General features: G+C 43.5%; 1 protein-coding gene across 2 annotated transcripts in view; it reads left to right on the forward strand.

Moving 5' to 3' along the window:
* The first annotated feature begins 11,171 nt into the window (after nucleotides 1-11,171).
* TRAF5 (TNF receptor associated factor 5) overlaps nucleotides 11,172-22,754 on the forward strand; it is a 242,013-nt gene continuing 230,430 nt past the window's right edge. Inside the window, exon 1 of one of the 2 annotated variants that reach the window (XM_085612843.1) lies at nucleotides 11,172-11,690. The gene's annotated coding sequence lies outside the window, so the exon portion shown is untranslated. The remainder of the gene's footprint in view (nucleotides 11,691-22,754) is intronic. The other variant, XM_085612844.1, reaches the window with a different exon arrangement.

Below are 22,754 nucleotides of genomic sequence, written 5' to 3' on the forward strand. Positions count from 1 at the left end.
AAGAAAATAGATGAAGTATTGAGACATGCTAAATACTTCAGTGATGAAATTGAAGCAACACAGCGGAAGTTAAAGGAGAAGGCAATGTGGGCACAGGTAAAGGTAGCGGAGAGACAGGAAGCACAATTGGTGGAACAATCAGGGACCAAGCCAAAATTGAATAATGGGAAGTACAAAGGGAACATTGAAGAAGCTAAAAAGAAATTTCCGTGTCATAATTTGCGGCAGGATAGGGCATTGGAAATCCGAGTGTAAATTTCCCCCGAGTACTAACAATGAAAATCCATCATTGAACCCACAGGTGCAGCATGAGGTGAGTGGTCAACTGCAGCAACAGCAGCAAGTTGTTCCCCCACAGAATCAGGTGCCAAAGCCGCCTTTTCCACAGAGCAGAAACACACAGAGGTATAGTAGTGAATCGGGATTCTACAATGAAGAACAGGTAAATAAACTGCCACGCGCTAGCGCTGTCTCGCAGTATTGGCTGCAACGCGATGAGAGTGACGCAGAAGAGAGCTATTGACGGTGCCGAAGGGAGGAAGAAGAGTGCGTACTTGGCGCAACTCTAGAAGTAGACCAGACAGGACCTTTTGTAGATGGGAGGGTTAATGATGAAAATATTACTTTCCTAGTGGATACTGGTGCTACTCGATCAACTGTTAGATCAGCTGATGTTAAGAATCTTCCTCTCTCGGATTAAACGATCCAAGTAGTTGGTGTGTCCAACAGGCAAATTAAGACCTATCTTACAGAACCAGTGAAAGTCAGCATAGGGAAATTTTCAGAAATGCACCGCTTTGTGGTGTGTGACACCAGTCCTGTGAATTTACTAGGTGGGGACCTGTTGTGCAAAATGAATTGCACTATATTTTGTACTCCGGATGGAATAGCTTTTGAAACACCAGATGATGATGTATTGTATAAGATGACCTTAGCTAACAGAGAATGTGAAGTTACGGAAACATATGCTGTATTCAACCCTGATGAATTACCAAAAGAACTAAGAAACTCTGTAAAAGCAGAGGTTTGGGATTTCACTGGAGAGGATGTAGGACTAATGAGAAATGTAGATCCAGTTAAAATAACTGTAAAAGAAGGAGTAACGTATCCAAATGTTCCACAGTACAGATTGACACCTGAAATAATTGAAGGTGTAACTCCTATAATAGAGAAAATGATCAGACAAGGAATCTTGAGAGAAATAATGAGTAGTCCATGTAATTCACCGATAATGGGACTGAAAAAGCCTAATGGGAAATTCAGGCTAGTGCAAGATTTGAGAAAGGTGAACAAAATTGTGGTATCATGTTGTCCCATTGTACCAAATCCATCAGTGATTTTATATCAGATTTCCCATGATGCAGAATGGTACACAGTAATTGATCTGTGTCATGCTTTCTTTTCCATCCCATTGCACCATGAGAGTCTGCAAATTTTTGCATTTCGTTTTGGTGAGCGTATTTTGGCATGGTGCCGAATCCCACAGGGGTATACAGAGAGCCCCTCAATATTCAATCAGTTGTTAAAGAGATCTTTGGAGAGTCTAGAAATGCCAGTAAGCTCTGTATTGGTCCAATATATTGACGACCTTTTAGTGGCGTCAAAAACACGTGAAGCCTGTGAGGCAGATACAATAGCCTTGCTGAATCATTTGGCAGATGGAGGACTTAAAGTGTCACCTGCAAAACTAGAGTTTTGTAAAAAGGAAGTGCAGTATCTGGGACACAACATTGAGAAAGGACTAAGGAAAATAACAATAGACAGAATCAGAATAATAAAAGGAATGAGAGCTCCCATGACTCAAAGAGAAGTAAGAATGTTTTTGGGAATGGTAGGGTACTGCCATCAGTGGATAGGGAACTTTTCCTTGATCGCAAAGCCTTTGGTGCGATTAACGAGAAGTGATGTAAAAGATCCCCTTGAATTAAACAAATAAGAATTGGCAGCATTTAGACAATTGAGAGATGGTTTGTGTGAAGCACCTGCATTAGGTATGCCTGACTATGAGAAATAAGTTGAGTTGTATTGCACTGAGAGAAATGGATGTGCACTTTCTGTGTTGACCCAGAAACATGGAAAATTGAGAAGACCAATTGCATATTTTTCATCAATGCTAGATCCAGTAGCTGTAGGTTTACCTGGATGTTTGAAAGCGGTGGCTGCAACATGTCGAAGTTTGGAGCAGAGTAAAGGAATTGTGATGGGATATTCATTGAAAGTGTTTGTACCCCATGATGTAGCAATTCTGTTGACAAGGAGTCGTACTCAATATATGACACACAGTCGGCTGACTAAGTATGAAAAGGTCATATTGGGTGCAACTAATGTGAGTCTTGCAAGATGTGTGAATGTGAATCCAGCAACATTGTTGCCTGATAATGAGATTGTGGAGGTAAGAGATGAAGTGGATCATGATTGTCTGGATGTACTTGATTTTTGTACCAAACCACGACCAGACATAAAAGATGTACCTTTGCCAGAAAGTGATTTTGTGATGTTCGTTGATGGATCATGTTTGAGAACAAATGAAGGAGTGCTGAGTGCAGCATATGCAGTATGCACAGTCGCAGCAGTAATTGAAGCCTCATATTTGAAAGGAGTGAAATCAGCCCAGGTAGCTGAACTTGTGGCCTTGACTAGAGCATGCAAGATTGGGAAGAGTGTGAGAGTGACTGTGATAACTGACAGCCAGTATGGCTTTGGGGTTGTTCACGACTTCGGCCAACTATGGCTACAAAGAGGTTTCCTGACCTCGAGTGGAACTTCCATTAAGAATGCAGAAGTGGTTGGAAAATTGCTTGAGGCGATACAGCTGCCTAAACAATTGGCTGTTGTAAAATGTGCTGCACATAGTCAAGGTGGTGATTATATTGCCACTGGGAACAGGTATGCCAATGACATGGCACAGTATTGTGCACGGAATCAGAATTTGGTCAATCGGGCTAAGGAAAGAGAAATGTCTTCTTGCTCATTGATGTTTACTAACATTGTGGGAACTTGGGAAGAGGTAAAACAATTGCAGGATGAGGCAGGAGATGAGGAAATGAGACAGTGGGTAAAAGCAGGATGTGCCGCAAAGGAAAAGGATCATGTGTGAGTCTATAGAGATGGAAGACCAGTTATGCCTGATAGCATGATGTCTACCATGGCACGGATGTATCATGGCCAGGGACATATTGGACGAGATGCTACGTTCAGGTCATTTAAGCAGACCTGGTACAATGCAAAATTCAGACTTGTAGCAGAAAGTCTTTGTCAGAGATGCTTAATATGTCAACAGTACAATCCTGGAAGGAAGACAGTAGTGAGTCTGGGAACAATAGGTCGAGAAGGAGGGCCTTTCACCAGAATGCAAGTAGATTTCATTGAGATGCCTCCCTGTAACAGATTGAGGTATGTTTTGGTAGTGGTCTGCCTATTCTCCAGGTGGGTGGGAGCATTCCCAACAAAAAGAAATGATGGGTTGACAGTAGCCAAGCTACTGCTGAGAGAATTCACCCTCAGGTTCGGGTTCCCAGTGACAATTCGGTCAGACCGAGGAGGACATTTTCATAATGAAATTGTAGGATTAATTTGTGAAGCATTGAATGTACAACAAAAACGACATTGTGCCTACCGACCAGAGGCTTCTAGTGTAGTTGAACAGATGAAGGGTACTATCAAAAATAGAATAGGGAAAATGTGTTTGGCCACAGGTATGAAATGGCCTGATGTCTTGCCTCTAAAACTCATGACAATCAGGGCAATTCCAGACAGAACTTCAGGATTGAGTCCTCATGAAATAATCATGGGACGTGCAATGAGACATGTGTTTATACCAGTCAACAAGCTGATGACAATTTCTGATGACATGGTGTTGGAATACTGTAAAGGCCTGGCTGACGCAGTTCATTCTGTGTTTCATCAGGTTGGACCAGAGGCCACCACACTTGAAAAGAAGCAAGCCCATGATCTGAGCCCAGGTGATTGGGTAAGGATAAAAGTACACAGAAGAAGAAATTGTCTGGTTCCAAGGTGGGGAAAACCACAACAAGTCATTTTGACCACGACTACAGCTGTGAAGTCTGCTGGACAGAAAAACTGGATCCATGCCAGTCATACATTGAGAATTCCAAATCCGGTGAACAGCACAGGAAAAGAATACTTTGATGAATCAGAATCAAGCACTGAATCAGATGACGAAGGGTCAAAGACACGAGGAAACTCTGAAAGGGGGGAAACAGAACAAAGTTCAGCTTTAGTCCCCAGAAGTATCACTCTGAGAAGAAGATTGGAGATTTCCGAATCTAGTGATTCTGGAAACGAGCAAGAAGCGCAGGGTTCCAAAAAGGAACACAGGAAGAAAAGAGGAAAGAGTACTGAAGACGCAACAAAAGAAATTCGTGAAAAGGAAGTACCAGATGAGAGACTCAGAGAAATTCCACCTGGAGTAACAAATCTAAGTGAACAAGGGACAGGTACAGAGAGAGAGAGGGACAGATTTCTGCGGAAGACCCCCGAGGAGGTGTAGGGAACTGCAACATCGAGTTAGGTGAAGGGACAAGTAGCCAGCAGGAAGATTGCGTGCCGGAGACCCGAGGAGGGACAGAAGTAGGGAAAACAAAACAAGTGGTGGAAGAAGAAGTTGCTGAAAAGACAAAGCAAGTTGAGACAGAGTCTGAAGAGAGTGAAAATGAAATACCTGAAGGTCGAGTTCTGAGAAAGAGAGCTTGGAGGAATGAAAAGAATGACAAAGGAAGTAAAGTAAAAAGAGTTGCAAGAGATGATGTTTGACCCAATAAAATAAGGAAACTGAGATACAGACTGACACGAGTGAATTCACCAAGAGCTGAACAGGTGTATGAAGTGAAAAGTCAAGAAAAATCAAAAGAAGACGAATTAACTTAAGACAAAGAGAGTAGAAGAACAAGGAAACCTAACCAGAAGTATAAGTCTCCAGAATGGACGTACGTGGCGCTGCCTGAACAGGGAGAAGAGGCAGATAGTCAAGGAAATCCAGAGGAGACTGTACTGAAAATTGTTGAGGATGAAATAGAATCGGAAATCCTGAGAGTTCTCTTGTCTGACATTGGAGAAGAAGAAACGGAAGTTCAGGAAAATCCATATTTGGAAGACGAGAGGAGAGTGAAGAATGAAGAGATGCCAAACTGAATAAGTTAAGAAAACTATTGATGAAGAAAACAAGATATTGAATTAAAAATAGTGACTGGTAGAACCAAATAGGTGTTAGAACCTTAGGTTATAAAAACTAGTTGTGAAGTAAAAGAGGCTAAGTCAAAAGACACGGTTTATTTTAACAAGATGGCTAACATAGAAAGTAGTAAAGGTAGATGTACATTCATGAAAAGATGGTGTAAAATGTGATGTTGTTGTACAGGATTATTAATGCTTTTATGGAGCATCCTTGCTCTTGTCATTTCTTTTAAAGCCACTATAGATACATTAGAAGGACATAGTGAGAATAAAACTAATATAGGGAAAATTCCAAAGGTAGTTCCAACTAGAATAGATAAAAATTATTTGCATAAAGACAGGTCAATAACAGATTTTTCTAATAATGTGTTTTCAAAATTATTGTATGAATATGTGAAGACAATGGATGTACGGGACTGCTACGTATGTATGCAGTTACCTGCATCTGTTTCTGAAGGAGTGACATATCATCACCTTCCGGCAACGTATGGTATAACATGTAGTGTAATAGCAAGTTTATATTATGAGACAGGGAAATTAGAACATTATTTTTCAGATGTAGATAACATTTTTGCGCAAGTGCCTTCTTATAATAAATTGAACAAAGTAAAGCCTGCTAAGGTATTAGGTGCATTCTTTTTAGAAACTAAGGAACTAACATTAGAGTATATTTTTAGAAACAATTTAGCATGCAGTTTGAAGAAGGAGGAAAAGACATTCCTAGACATGGTTGAGGAAAGGAGATTGAAAATGTAAAGAAAAGCAGCAGAAGGGAAAGTGGAAAAAACAATCTGGGATATAGAGAAAGAAAAACATTTGAAAGGAGAAGCTAGTCCAACTATAGCTTTAGATTGGCCTCAGAAAGGGAAATTTTGCATTCGAAGGAATCAAACGGCGTATCATAATTATTTTCTAGGTAATAGTGAGTGCCATGATACATATCGAATCATGGGTGGATGGGGATTCAAAGGTGGAAGAGATCCAGTCTTTCCTGGATTATATTTTATTTGTGGGAATAGGGCATATTATCGTTTGCCAGACCATTGGTATGGCACATGTTACGTAGGCCTGGTTTTTCCAAAAATCTTTCATATGGATAGAGGAGAAGATGGTGTACGTAGCTTAAGTAATCATTTAGCTAGGACCAAGAGAGAATCTTGGGCAGAAATTGTAGGTGATATTTTTCAGGCATTGATACCAGCAGTGGGAATAACTCTGAATGCAAACAAAATTAGAAAATTATCAACAGTAGTGGATCGCTTGTCAACAAGCACCGCTGGAGGATTTTTATTGGTTAATACTGAAATGGTTGCCATGCGTGCTATGGTAATGCAGAATCGACTTGCCCTTGATATTTTATTGGCGACAGAGGGTGGAGTCTGTGGAATGCTGAAAGTTTAACATTGTTGTACTTACATTCCTGACGAAAGCAAAGATCTGAAAACTTATATTAAGAAAATTACTGAATTGCATGATGAGCTTGCACCACTGGAGGTTGAAGGTGTTTGGGATAGAATTGGAAAGAAAATAGCTGCTATTAAGAATTTCTTAGTGAAAATAGGTAGTACTCTTATAGGTAAAATATTGTTTCCATTAACATGTGTAATCTGCATAGTTTTAATGATAAGATTATGTTGTATGTGCTGTAAAAATAGAAAGATAAGAAAAGAATAAAAAGAGAAAAATTAAAAAGAAAAGACAAAGATCAAAATAGAGATTTGGAAGATAACATTAGAAGAATGGAAGGAGAGTATGTATAAAACAGTAACAAGAGAAGAAATGGGTGAAACTGAATTATGATTAAGAGCAAGAAATTTTTTTAAAGATTCCGTAAAGACAGAACAAATTTTGGGTGGTGTGGTGATAAAATCACCAAAGGGGGGATTGCTGGAGCGAGTTATGCAAAATTTTGTAAACCCACCCCATTTTGCATGTCATTTTATTAATTAGATTAATTAATTAATTATAATCGTACTAATGGTTTGGAGTGATGTGAAAATAACTAATCAACCTTATTAATGACCGAAATACACGTGGGATTTGCATCTGCATGGCCTAATTAATTACGTGAACTAAATTTCGTATGCATACTAATGATAGATAATTAGAATGTTGAATGCTATATGTTGCTTTGGTGATGTAATTGTGATTCGTGCTTTATTTAGTAAGTATAAACCGCATTGAGTGTTGCTTTTGGCTAGATAAATACACACACATATGGGTATTAGCGAGGCAATAACATTTTATTAGTCATTTCAATGTATTAATTACGCTTTTGTGTTTCTTTGCTTAAGTTGACCATTTGGAGTGGCCACAAAATGGCTGACATCCCTATCTGATGAATTGACTCCATTACGAAAGTCTCTGGGTGAAGAGCGCATGCGTCACCGCTAGCAACAGTGGCCTCTACGCGACCCTAACCCGAATGTGCCCCTCAAGGACGTTCTGGGCAGCAAGCCAGCTTCTCTGAAAGAAACAATAAAAAGATACTTTGGACCGGAAAAATTATGAACTACATCTAAAGAGACAGTTACCGTGTGAGAACCCTGCTGAACAAATTTGACTGACCAATCAGAGACATTCTAAAATAATATTCGATACTTTTGGAATGTGATTTTACTATAAATTATGATAGAATAGAGAGGTGTTCAGAGCGCGCTTTTCGATTTCCTGATATTATGCTGACGGAGAGGACGGTGACACTGCAGGACAGCTGTTAGCCTGAATCTTTGACGAACTGATCAGATGCCCATTTTCCTGATGAACTGAATAATTGCTTTCCATGGGCATTCAGAGACAAAAGATCTAAATTTGACTTAGAGGATGACATTTAGCCAGAATAGGTAAAAATGATGACCAACTGCTAAATTAATTAATGAAGTTGCTTGCATTATTTAGATAAATTCGATTTATTAATTATAGAATTGTGTTGAGTTGTTTATTTCAATAGAATGTATTGATGTAAGGTAATTATAGAATTAGAAAATACACAAACCTGCAACTAGCAGATCCATGGCCTATCCATGGAAGGAAAACTAAAGGTGATGTTCAGGTCTTAATGAGGGAGAGAAGGTTAGGTGGATCTTTCGCTCATTGGAGACAAACAGGTATTTCCTTCCATTTACAGCGAATGGAATAATCACCTCCTTAGAAACACAGACCAATAGGGAATGAATGTTGGTGTTATGGGCCCCACCAGCGAAAGTAGTGAATGAGTGTGTCTATATGATTTGCGGTCTGTGAAGGAGGGAGGGATTTTGCATTCCACGCTGCAGCACTAACACATCTGTAGTACGTAATATGGGCCTTTTTTCAGAAATAAATTAATTTCTTCATTTATTTGTTTCCATATCATTTATGACAACAGCATTCACTTCAGACCCCACTTTATAAGATTCTCTAATTCCCTCCACTAATTTTTCAAAGCGTTCCATGCTTTTTGCGAATTCTAATGCTGCAGCGAGCGGGAGGTCAGAAGCAGCCCATAGTCTTTCTCGGATCTGCTTATTGTTTGTTCTCATTAGAATCTGGTCTCCCTACTCCTGATCATAGTTGACATTCTCAAAGTCTCAGTTAACTGGTAAGACATCTGAGTGCGGAATCATACTCCTCAATGCTTTCAGCTACACCTTATTTTCTTTAATAAAAATTAAAACAGTGTTCATTTTCCAGCCATGTCTGACTTCTAATTGTCTAACAGCAGAGTCAAATAGGTTTACGTCATTAGCTCCAGTCAGAGGAGGCAACAACTTAAACTGTGTAGTATCCTGCATATATATTGTAAGGTGTGTTACCAGCCCTGCTCAGCCCAGTGCCTGAGCTCTGACTCATTAGAATGTTGGAGTCTGATGATGCCTCGGAATGTTGGGACTGAGAGAGGCAGAGTGACAGCTGGTCATGGGCTGAGCAGCTGACAGGCAGCTCCTGGCGGGGCTCTGATCTACCACATATCTACTTGATGTTATCAACTTTACTACTTGTTATCTTTAGGAATAAATCATCCTGAAATACAACCTTCCTGAGTGGACCTTCATCACAACAAACTGTTTTAGAGTTTCTCCACCTAAACATGTTTTAAGTCGAAGCCTACTAGACAGCGCAGGCAGGGATTCTTAGGGGTGGGCGGTCAGTGCAACTAATGAAACAGAAACCTCGAGCCAGTAACCAGGGTTTCAAGATTAAATCTGCAGCCAAACTTTCTAAGTAGTTCATTGACCCACTGGCCATTCCGTCCTCGTGCACTTTTATCTGGCGCACTGATTGGCTGGCATGGTGACTATCAGTCTGCACACAGCTGTCCTTTATTTTTGGACCGATAACGTTCGCTTCCTGTTGCAAATGGCGTCTGCTACTTACAAACGTGCACTATAAAATTATCTGCGCAGAAATCAGGGCTATGAATTAAAGAACACTTACCTGAGGCAAGGGAAAGACCCAACAGTCAAGTTAACGACGGTAATATTATGTGGAAAAAAATGTTGGTGCTCAATAACATGAAACAATGAGGCAGGTTTGAGCGCAAACGTCGAGACTGAGCAGGCAGTGTAAATACTTTGGAACCACCAATCTCTGATTTGCAAACAAATAGATATAAAACCATACCCTTACAACGCAAGTTATGTTGAGGGAAAATGCATAATACTAACAATTCTGAAGAAATGTAATTTTTACTTGTGCCTGAGTTATTAACGAATAATTAAATAACCAGGCAGTTATTGAATACTTCATTAATACCTCGATCGCAAATACAGATTAACTTTCCTCGATGTTTTTAGTGTGCTGCTTTACTCTCATTCACAGTGCTTAATTTGAGCCAGTGTTTGCAGGTGGCCCTACCGGCACCGGGATTTATTTTTCGTCACTCATTGGTCATTACCCAGAACACGACAAAGAAAAGAGGGAAAGAAGAGAGATGCAAGAAAAGAGAGGCTGAAAGCTGAGATAAAAATTAACCTGCAGGAGTGACATACAGGAACATGGCAATTTTTGTTTATTTTTTTTTATTTTATGCGTTTTTTATATAGCGCGGACTTTACCCGAAGGTGTCAGAGCGCTTCACAATAGACACAATAGGCAAGCAGGACGGAGGATAAAACAGGCATAAAGAGGAACCCAGATTAAGATAAAACTGTTTTATCTTAAAACAGGCATAAAGAGGAACCCGGACTAAAATAAAACAGGTATAATGAGGAACCCAGACTAAGCAGCCTCGGTATTTGGCAACCTTGACATTCAGCAGTGCTGCTGGCGAGCTCCTGACAGAAATCCGGGCACTGGCGCTTACCCTTTTACAAATTAAGCACCGACACTCATGATTTAGGGTCTGATCTTTGTTCCAGTGAGGTTATCCCACAAACGTCTTTCCAATTCTTCCACTGCGCCCTTCATAACCAGCTTTAAACCTTCCTCCGCCGGCTGTGTGAGCACACCTTTACAGGCAGGCCCGGCCTTCAGTCTGCAGCAGTCCTCTCCCAACATGGTTCCAAAAAACAGGTGCATTCAAGCACGGATTCTGGAGGCTGCTGGTGCCCGAGTTTGCATTTTGACAAGTTTTCATCTCATGGCTCTCCTTTATCTTGCTCCCCTCACCTTCTCTAAAACTTTTTCAACAACAACAACAAAACAAGCATTTGCAATGCATTAGGTCTCGCATTTGCGCGATTTTGTGCTATTGGCATTGTAAACGACAATGCCTTTTATTTATGTGTTGTTTTTTAAACATATAAATAAAAGGCATTGTCATTTACAATGTCAATAGCACAAAATCTCGCAAATGCGAGACCTAATGCATTGCAAAAGCTTCTTATTTCATTTTCATTGAGCGTGGGCGGGTGAACAGACCAGATCTTCTACGGTCCCACCCCGGCCTTGCTACAATTCACAACACAATTCCTTGGGAAATCCCCTACTGTGCTCGCGGCGAGGCTCCGAGACAGTTGTGAGGAAACTGAAAGCGAGAGTAAAGCCGAAGCGAGAGTGCGGTGGGGCAGAAGGTGGGTAGGCTAAGCTTCGGAAACTCGCGACTCCCACGCAGATGACGTACTCTGTGCACGAGGATGACACCCCCTATGTAGGCTGTGCGTGGAAATTCCTGCAGAGCCTTCAGCGCTCCGGTCGGTGGGAAGTAATGGCACAGCTGATCCGTCCGGTCGGTGCACGAGTCCCAGGAGGGAGGGGCAGAATAGGAGCGAACGTCAGTGCACACAAACTTCTCCCATCCGCGCTTCCGAGTCCGCAGCTCCTACGCAGTGTTTCCACGCACCCCTTGAGGTCGCCCTCAGGCAGTCTCACGCGGGTACAGCTGGAGTGGCGCGAGCCCGGCACCCCGGATGGCTCTACCATGGGAAGAAGTCGACAGAACTCCCCGGGACTGAGGTCACTGTACTCGCTTTCTCCACCCGTGTCCTGGTGACGAAACGACGCGGTGGACGAAACACCAGAGGTCGCTCAAAGGAGGCTCGTTTTCAAATGTTTCCCTAATCGAGGGAGGTGTCAAAGTAAGGAAGTTTATTTCTTTGACCCTTTAAACTCATCACCGAATACGTCGCATGCCTATTACCTTCCTCTGTCAAAGATAACAATAATATAAATTACCAGGTTTTTAAATGACGCGCCACGCCTGTACCTTAATTAGGGAGACAGAGCCACCACGAGATACGTATTTGTCCAAGGTCACACGATGTATTAAATGAGAAAAACTGGACTCTATGAGCGAAACAAAGATCCTTGATCTTGGATGCCTGACTGTGTTCTGGCAGGCTTGGTTCTTTCATTTTGTGATCTTATGATGTCACTCGTTTTCGTGGGGGTGAGCTTACATTGTTCATCATCCGGATAGTAATCAGCCTTCCCTCCTGTGATGAACTTCTTGGTAATTTGAGTTCACAAGCCTGTGTTGATTCTTTTTTGTTTTTTTGGGATTTTTTTTAATTTATAGTTGTGGTCAGGGACCAATAATAGTCCGGGCAGCCCCAAAAAGTGGCCCGCATTTGAGGAGCGCGACCTTTCACAAAGCATTGCTTGGTTAGCATCAGGAGGCTCATTTTTGGAGAAATTTGGGTGCATTATGCATTTTTTAAGCTTTAAAGTTCAGTAGCATTGGTGAAGACTGGGAACTCTGTAGCTGTAAAAACTGAATACCTATTCCAGTCTCATCGCCTTGAACAAGGTTGCCAGAATCCTGCTCTCAATTAACTAGGTCCTCGACTCTGATTATATCATCAATCGGAAACCTAGTACAAATCCAAGGGGCAAAAGTGGTTACGTCAAGATCCCTGGTAAAAGAACCTACAATGGCAAGTGGAGAAGAAACCGCGTCTCTGAAATTCTTCCTCTTGATTCACTACTTAAGGGTTTCATAGAATGAAACCTGTTATTTGCAGTAGCGCTTGCCCTTGTTTTGCCCCCCTTTTTCATAATTACAGTCATTAATAACCTAATATTCACTAGTATAATAAAAATTATGCCCATCCTTGCTGCAGCCTGAGGCATTAAATCATGGCTGGTAAAGGCGCATAGAGGGACCTGCAACAGTCAGCAGCAAGACTGACCTGCACAGGCAAGGTCCTAGCCTTGGCCTCTGGATCCTGCCAGGCCTCAATACCTCCCCGTTAGTGGCATGCTGTAGTGTCACTGGTACAGGCAGCCCTGGGAGCTTTTGTGGTAATCCCTACCATGCCCAGGGCTACCCACCAGTCATGCTGTCTACTCATCCTCCCCCATCTCATCACAGGGGAGAGGGGTTGGCAAGAGCCTAACTCAGCGCATCCTACCTTATAACAAGATGAGGTGAAAATGCAAGAAACTGACAGCTGGAGCCTATGCATCACTGTGCGGGCTCCAACTTTGTGCTTCAGTTCTCGAGGCCGGAAGAAGCTGTGTCCCTGTCCTGAGAGTCTACCCAATACCATTATCTGAAGAACAGCAGGTCAGGTAGATGAAGGTAAGCAAGTAAAATAAAACCATATGACATATATGAGACTGTATGTATGCTGCATATATGGGCGATAGTGTAACTAAGTGAGATCGAATGAGTCAGAGGGAGTGGGAATAAGTGAGACTACGTTAGAATTAGAGAGTGAGTTAAAGTGAGTGCAAGTGAGTGTGAGCCAGAGAGACAGTGAGTGAGAAGGAAGAAGAGTGAAGACAGTAATTATTGCTATAGGATGTACCTAGGTAAAATGCAGGCACACAAGCTGTAATTCCTGGCATATGGAACAGCCGTGGCAAAATGCCAGTGCTGACATATTGGGCATCATTCTTGGTACAAGGGAAACCTACGGCATAATGCAAGAACTGGCATATTGGAGGTAATTCTTAGCATATGGGATGCGGCACACATGGCAGAATGCTGGTGCGGCACACTACCGGTAATTTGTTGTCTATGGGACGCTAGGGTTAAAATGCTGGCACTGACATATTGGAGATCATTCTTGGCATATGGGACACCTATAGCAAAATGTTGGTGCTACCATACTCAAGATAACTCTCGGCATTATGGAGGACAACAGTGGCATATTGGGCAAGGGACGCAGGCAACCACAATAAAATTCTGGCCTTTACATTCTAGTGTTAATTTTGACCTTTCGATCACCTATCACAGTTATATGGATGCAGTCAATGGCAACATTCTGCCACTGGCATACTGTATGTAATTCTTGGTATTAACAGAGTGCCCTTTTACATAGGGGACCCATCTATACCAAAAAACCTCTATCCCTGACACATAGAGATAATTATTAACATACAGGGGCACCCGTTGCACATTTTGAATTAAATGGGGTCAAATGTTTTCATTGAGTTTGAACACCTTTAAAGTACTTCAGTATTTAGTAAGTGGACTTTGAGAGACTGTGATGTTTGAGCCAGTTTACGTGAAAAGTCTGCTTTAAAAACACTATTCAACCTCCTTTAAAACAACTTTTTTAGGGGGAGGATGCCCATGAACCTTCCTTGAAGCTGGGCATGCTCGCTTTGCTTGCTTACAGGAATGCAGAGCAAGTATTACACCACTCCACTTCCAAAGCAGCTTCTTGACTTTCTTCCACCCCTGTATGTAAGAGACAGCCTTCATTTATGTTCTTATTTGATTTCTATTATAGCACCATGTGTCCCAGTGTTGGGTGACAACGCAATTTACATCACACTCACATATTGTACACAGAAAATGAATCATGCAAGCTTGTAAATCATTTCATAGGAAATGTTATAAAAGACAATGAGGGTTACAAGGTGTAAAAGTAGCATATCTTCCATGGGTTGATATAATATGTTAAAAGTGCTTGGTCTGGTGAACACACAGACAAGAATTGAAACATAATGCAGTGGTTGGGGTTATCTGTACTAATGACACTTTATTACTACCCAAAGAACCCTTTTTAGCAATATCAAAATAAATAAAGATTGATTAAAAATGAAATAAGTTTCTATGCTGTGCAGTTTGCATGCAGCTCCTTGATGCTGGTTCATAGCGCACTGTGCTGCAGTGGAAGGATTATAACTAGGGGCACTTGAATTATGCGAATCTGCAGCCACTGCATTTTCTGTATAATTATGGATTTGCCATATTTGCCGCTTAATTCTTCATCCTCTGCATTATATGCAGATTTTAAGGGAAAAATTGTTTCTAGCTCTGCCAGTTTAAAAGTTACAAAACACTTAGCAACACGTGTTCTTGCACATAAAAAGGCCCTTCTCAAATGTTGTTGGTCGTCTTTCAGTTGGTATTGCTGTATGTGATTGTTAAACTGATAATAATGAGGTGAAGCCTTTTCCCAGACAGGAATGACAATGTTATAAGGTGACAAAATAATTAAACAATACCATCAAAAAAGTTGCATAATTTGTCTTTCCTTGCCACAAAATCTAGTCAACTGCAGCATAATTTGGTCCTCCCTACCAGCATAATTTGGTCCTCCCTACCGCATAATTCCAATGGCCGTGATTATAATTTATAAGCTGCAAGTAACACAAGCATTGGCATAGCCAATAGGTCTCGCCTTTTGGACCTTATAAGTGTTTAGCTATGCAACAGTTGCATAACTAAATACTTATAAGGTCCCAAAAGCGAGACCTATTGGCTATGCAAAGCGGCCGTGCGGCTGCGAAAGTGAAAGTGATCGTGATCACGATCAAACATCAAAGCGGCCGTGCGGCCGCGAAAGTGAAAGTAATCGCGGTAAAGCGCGGCGCGCACGCACATGCACTGTAGCTCTAGGCTGGCCTGGTAGCACTTTATGGAGCCCTCTCAATAAGTCTCGCCAGACCAGCGCATGCGCTGGGTCAGGCGAGACCTAAAAAGGACATAAATAAAAAGACCTGACAGCAGAACCTTCTAATTACCAGCACCTAACCTGTTTTTACACTCTTTAAGTAATATTCCTTCTATATTAAGTAAGAGCTGTGTGCACACTGAGTAGTACCACCGTCACAGTTCTTGTTCCCAACAGAAACTTAACAATTCAAGGCAAAAGCACAGGTGCACCACTCAGAAAAACTTTATCAGGAAGGACAAATATAACGTCCATATCCAGAAAAGAGAGTCCTTCAATTTTTTCTTTTTTCCTCCCTACCAGCATAATTTGGTCCTCCCTACCAGCATAATTCCAATGGCCGTGATTATAATTTATAAGCTGCAAGTAACAAAAGGACATCTAAACAGTAACCCATTGACCTTTCTACATAAAATACAAATTGTTAATCTACAAGCTACACATGTTTGCAGCAGGCATATAAACCCTCTCTGCTAACTTTTGATGAATGAAACCTGACTAAACAAAACATGGCTCTCTCCTGCAAGTACTTGCTACAACTACACAAAATAAACTGGGCAAGTGCTTGGTAGATTACTTGATGAAGTTTGAACTGTCCAGGTTGTGGTGAAAATGGCCAAAACATCTGACCTAGCCTGGCAACCCAGCGAGGACGTTCAGCCTTTGTGCACTCCCACCCCCTCCCACTATGGCCTAAATGTGATGCCCTAGTGGAGGAGGGGGTCAGATGAAAGGTGAATGACATTGCTTCACTTCTGGGACGGGCTGGCCCCACGGGGTCCGTGGTGAGAACTGACATCTAGGCCAGAATGTCCCAAAGGCCACAACAACACCGGGGGCCATATTATCAAGTAATTGCGATAATGATCGCAAAGCGCGCTTAGCGCGTTTTTGTCTATCGCTGAATTACATCGCCGTGTTAGCGGCGTATTAGCAACGCCTTTCTAACAGGCGATGTTCAAACCAGCGATAGACGGCGATAAACATCATTAGCGTGTGAAATCAAGCGATGATTTCACAGTGCTAATGAAAAGCTTGTAAATATGGGAGTGTGGACTTAATCTGTCAATCCACCTCCCATTAAAAAGATAGCTAAGTCAGGATTTTACCTGACGTTAGATTCCTGCGATTACCGCGGTTAGCGCGGCTATTTTTACTGCATCGCGTGTCCGGGTCTGGCTTGTTAATAGCACGATGTTGTCTTTGCAACTATTTTGCTGTTGTTTTGTGAAGGAATGCCTACTTTGCATCTAATTAGCGATGCAAGGCGAAGCATTAGTAAAACTGCTGCTAACATGCGCTAATGCATGTTAGCGGCGCATTGATGATATGGAGATAAATATATCGCCGTTTTTCGGCTGAAAACGACCACTAAAGCGGCGGTGTTGGGTTTGATAATATGCCCCTAGGTCTCTTCGCACACCGTGGGCAGTTGACAGAGGCCCAAAATAAAGGAGCCCCCTGCTGACACTCAAGCATCGGCACATGCCTGCTTGCCCGCTTTGGCAATGCGACCTTGATTATGGTCATGAGATGTTTTCATATTGCCCCACTGTAGTGTGAGGTTACTGGGCTTCAAATGTTATAATTAAGGTTGTTTGCCTCTGTGGGGTCAATGCTAATGTCCCCCAACTGAATGATCAAGTACCTTTATCACTTAGCGCTGCACTTGGTAGCAAGACAAACCTAAGTCTCTAGTTTCCCAGCCAGATATAGGGCTCTAAATACTTGTATAGCGCCCAAGTGCGATAATTTCAATTAAGATGGAAACCCATGGCCAAAGTTATCCAATGGAAGATGCTTGGAAATAGTACTCAGGAAGTCTGTGGTGAAACAGAGCCAAGCTAACGAGCCCTGTGAAAGGATCACCTACAACACACAGAAGCTCAAACCACAATTCTGTAAAGAGACATTTCAAAAGGTAAGAGTTCACGGAGCTGCAGTTCAAAGTTAAGGAACAGTTTCTGTGTGTGTGTACATATATATCGTTCCAGAGGACGAGCATTTTTTTGCAAGGCCATCATAGTATTTGAGCACTATGCACGAAAATACTAAGCACATGACTTTGTGAGTAAAAGGACCCACAGTGACTTTTTTACGCAGCCACAGATAAAGAACTTTAAAAGTGTTGAGAGAAAATGAGAAATCTATCGAGAATTCCATTCATTATATTATAACTGCCTGCGCAATTATAATAGGTAGGTAGATAGATAGATAAGATATACATATTGTCAGAATATAAAATCTTGCTTATAAAGGATATGCACTTTTACTTTACAGGTATGAAAAATTGTGTTTATGAATTGCCAATAAGCAAACAGAAGACTCACAGTCTAGTTAGTCTAGTCTAATAAACCCTAATGAGGGGTTAATGCACAAGAGCACTTTAAAATGACATTCTAGATGTAAGGACTGTATGGTCCAGTAGAATGCAGGGAGCTGAAACACCTGTGTGGTTGCACTTTGGTGTTGAACAAATAATAATAAAAAAGGAATGAACACATACCAATGTCTGTAGTGCTGTGTGTCTTCGTCAGAGCTTTATTTACTTTACGGTCTGCAATCCCTGTGATCTCCCAAAGCTGTCTCAGAAAGAATTAGAGGAAACCTCACTTAGGGGACAGTTAGTTAGAAGTTAAAGTTTGTAGATTTATAAAGCGTGGCTCATCACCTGTGAGGGTATCCGGGCGCTATCCTTGGGCACCGGGAGATTAAGTGATTTGCCCAGAATCACAGGATGTTGTGCCGATGCCAAGGATTGAACCTGGACCCCCAGCTAGAGGGCACAATTCCGTCACCCAGGGTACACGGAGGGTCAGCGAACGAAGCCAGGGCTACTGGTGTTCTGTTAGCTCCCAGCCCACTTCTGAATGCTACAACAAACATCGACTCTACCCCAGAAATCCTTAGACTGCCTCCAATTGAATATGAGATCTCCACTGAAACACCAGCAAAGACATGCGTTATCTCATATTTGAAAACAAGAACTGGCCTTTGCTAATATAGCACCCTGGGAGTGGGTGGAGAGAAATTTGGTATCCTTGCTGATGGTAGTGAAATAAATGATATAGCAGGGGGTCCATTTTGTGTTCACTGGTCTGTACCTGGATGAGCAGGGACTGGCCCCAGAGCACAAACATCCCTGGACCCTCCCACAGCAGACCTAAACCACTGATAGCTTAGTTGCCCCAGGCAGATCATGGTTTTATTGATGTGCGACAGTAGGGGTCAGAGGGTGAAGGAAGGTCAAGGGCAGGAGCTAAAAGGGTGTTAAAAACATCACCCGCCATATGATAATGAAGGACTAAAACAACTCTAAAAAGGCAAATCAGGCCGAAACTAACAGGCAGGGACAAGGACAAGGCTGGAGCAAGATGAGGAGGGCACTGCTGTTGGCATTACCTTAATAGACCCAGCTCCATGTGCCCCTCAAAATATTAGCACCCTGGGCCCAGTTCGCCCATGCTAAAGGCTGGCCCTGTTAAAAACAACCTAAAACATGCTATCTGATAGAAGCCTGGTTTACATTGGATAGTGGAGGAGCCATCTTGAATCTCAAGGCTAAAGCCACATTGGACGTCCTTAGGGCAACTGGAATGTTAGCCAAACAAACAGGCCAGTGTGAATGGTGGTAGGTACCTGTAATTGGAGTCAAATTGTTATGTTATGTTGATTTGTATAATGCACTAATCTCCTTCAGTTGTCACCAAGCTAGTGTCAATTTCTAGAGTCAATCACTGCAGCCATTGACTCTCAGAGGACGAGGCTGCAGTGTAGTTAGCAATGCATGGTGAAACAACCTGGCTCCCAAAGTCGACCACTTTGTATGTCGGTGTTTGTCCCTTCCTTTTGCAGCCTGAGACGTCAAAAAGGCGATACACTGTCACTCAAGATGACTGACTCTAATCCTCGAATAGGTGCCCTGTGGGTGGATCCAAAATGTTAATGGCACTTCCAGCAAAGTGAGGGGCGGAAGGGGGCTTGCTCATTGTCAACTTTAAGTATGCTGAGCTGTAGCCAGTAGCTGAAGCAGCGGCCTGACCCCAAGTCCTTCTTTGTGTTCATTTTTATCTAATTACATGAGATCTCCCAACAATTTATGCTGTTATGCCAGACCTAGAAATGCAAAGTGTCTGTTAGGATAAAGGTCCTTCCTCTACGCTGTGACCTGTCTTTTGCTGTTTTTATTTTCTCCTAGGTTTACCCGTAATTTTACTGCTAGTGACTAAAAATCCATGAGGCCACTGACAGGCCAGTCTATTGCCGAAAACTACTGCCTTCTTATCGACGTATTTACAATACATGGCTACATGGCGATAGTATCAGCTAGCCATGGTGAAAACTGCCGCTAACACTAGTATTAAGGTGATAAACAAAATTGACATTAGCGAGAGAAAAGTGACAAGTGAAAAGGCCAATTAGCGGCAAAAAAATTCACATTAGTCAGCACAGCGTCACTTTTCAGCCTCTAGAGGCAAAAATAGCCTATAAATATACCTCTAATGAAAAAAATTAAATAAAAACAATGGAATGCAGAATGGAGCAGCCAGGGTCAAGTTCAACACAGGTCAACAACCCCCCCAGTCCCCCCAACCCCCCAACAGCCAAGATGACCAGCCAGAGTCCCAGTGGAAGAGGAAATGCAGAATCAGGGCCTCCTTTATAAAAATTGGCGCATCTCTGGGGAAAACCAGTGATGCGGCACTTTTCATAGCGCCATCCTTGCAACACCATGGCAGCCAATGCCTGGATGCGCGTACAGTCTTTGGGGCCCAGAGGCCTCGCTGGGTATGCGTCTGAGACCTGGAGTGGGAGGCGGCAGGGTAGTGGAGTCACTGCGACCTGACGGTGGAGGCGGGCTGCGTCGGGCGATCGCGCTTACCTGGTGGTGAAGTCTGGCAGGTTGCATTGAGACACGTTGCTGACCTGTGTGAGAAGACCGCCTGGTGCACATTGGAGCTGTGATCGGTAGAGGTGCTCCTGCGCACCGACGTAGAGAGGTCTGCATTGCATAAGATGAGCCACCACTACACCGGGGTGCACGGAGTAAATTGCCAATGTTGGGTCTCGCATCTCTGCATCACAGGGAGGAGCATGTGGCGCTGCCCGAACGCTGTGGAGGATGACACCCCTGAGCTGCGCCAAACTTGTGTGGCAGGAGCGCTGCAACTTCACGCTTAAGGAGGCCCTGTTGCATCACCTGCATTGGGAGGTTCCCCAGTGGAGTTGGCGGTGACTGCTGTACCCAGGATTGTGAAATCCCTCCTGGCTGAGACTCCTGCTGGCTGAGTCACAGATTTGGAAAGAGCGCGGCTGATTGAGCCCCAGTGACGATGTCCAGGTGAGGAGAAGGTGCGACACGGAGATGAGGTGGCCAGGGGGTCGAGTCGGGCCCAGCACTAGCGCATGTCGTGCAATCCCTCCACTGCAGCTGTTCAACATTACCGAGGGCACCACACAAGACTAGTGGGGGACTCCACTAACTGCCTCTAGTTGCTGATATCGGCCATTGGTGATGGCGGGTGCCAGGGGCAATGGGACCAGTTCAGGTCCAGGCCCTTGGGTGCACCTCTTGATCTGCCGCACTCCCGGGGCACTGGGGAACACGGAATCTGGTTGCCACTCTTAGATCGGAAGAGGCGACCGGGTGGTTCTGCCTTACCTCGCCCGCTGGTAATGAGCTCTTGGGTGTACGGGGGATTTCCATTGGTGCCGCCCAAACGAATTTCTGGCTAGCATACACCTGACTGGAGGAGAGGGGCCTGCTGGCCACACTGCACCGCATGTCATACATAGTGCCTGGGCGTCTGAGGCAATGATGGCCCGTCTGCAGATGGGGCGGCGTCGACATTTGGCCGATCCTCCATGTCAGTGAACCTAGCTGTAGGGGATTGATGGCCGCCGGGGCAGGTGACAGTGGACAGCCTGACCTCCAAACTAGACTCTGTAATCGCAGCAGGTACCTCCCTCAAACAAACGGGCACTTCCTTTGAGGGCCGAATAGACAAAATCACAGTTGATTTCACCCTGGAGCAAGCAGATCATCATAAGCTGACTTACAAGGTACACAACAGTGAGCAAGAACTGGCCAAAGTCCTTCCGAGTACCCTGAGTGAAGCTTTGGCGGTGTAGCAGCTAATGGCACATGTGAAGTCACTGGAAAGAACAGTGGAGAATGTGGAGGGCCGCTTCCAGCGTAACAACCTGAGGGTGTTGGGTCTGCCTGTGGGAGCAGAAGGGGCTGATACTGTGGCATATACTGAGACATGGTTGCGTGCCAGCATGTGCACTCTCCACATTCCTCGTTGTGGAGCAGGCCCATCGAGTGCCGGCGAGCCACACACTGCCAGGGACAGGTCCTAGACCCTTTCTCTTCCGTCTCCTACAGGGATTGTGACACTGTCCTGAGGGAGGTACGCAAGCTGGGGGAGGTGAAAGTGGATAACGCCACAGTTATTTTCTTCCTTGACTACGCCACGGGGGTGCAGAGGCAGAGGGGCTCGTCTCTAGTGGTTAAGCGATGCCTCAGAGTGTTGGCCATCAAATACTCCCTCCTCTACCCATAAGGTCTGCAAGTGATCTCAGATGTTGACACACAAATCATTACAAAAGTTTGACTCGCACACCTCTTTCATCAAGTTTATCAATGCATCATTTTCTTGACTTACTTGCAGCGTGAATTTTGCACCACAGTGCGCCGTATTTACAAAGTAACGCATCCAGGCATATGCGTGACCTTGTAAAGCCCTGTGCCACATTATACCTCCGTCAGGTATGATGTATGCAGGGTGTGCATTCACACGCAACAAAACCACATAGGAGTGGTGCAGTGCAATATATCAGTTTACACTGCGACAATTCTAGGACACCACTGCGTCAAAACCTTATGCCTGCTGCATGGGAGGTGTAAGGGTGACGCAGTGCCATAGTTATATGCCTGTCCCATGCCTTGCTGCAGTTGTGTCATGCTTGCGACACAACTGCAGCAATGTGCGACTTTAGCGCAGACAGTTACGTCAGGATTCCAGACAAATCTGTCATTGATTGCAACATGGAGTGGCGTACAGTAAATACGGCTCATCCATGGTGTCGCAAGGAGGGCGCAGTGAAAAGTGTTGCAACACTATTTTGTCATAGCTATGCAGCAGTTTTCATGAATGAGGCCCAGGAATACACCCTATCTTATTGATAGGGCGCATTCCTGACCTTTTGTTTTGATGCAGGGCAGCGCAGCAATATTCCGTGCAGCGCTGTCCAGCATCCAAACATCTTATAGGTGGACCCAAGTGT

This window comes from Triturus cristatus, chromosome 6 (assembly GCF_964204655.1).
Source record: "Triturus cristatus chromosome 6, aTriCri1.1, whole genome shotgun sequence".
Lineage (NCBI taxonomy): Eukaryota > Metazoa > Chordata > Amphibia > Caudata > Salamandridae > Triturus > Triturus cristatus.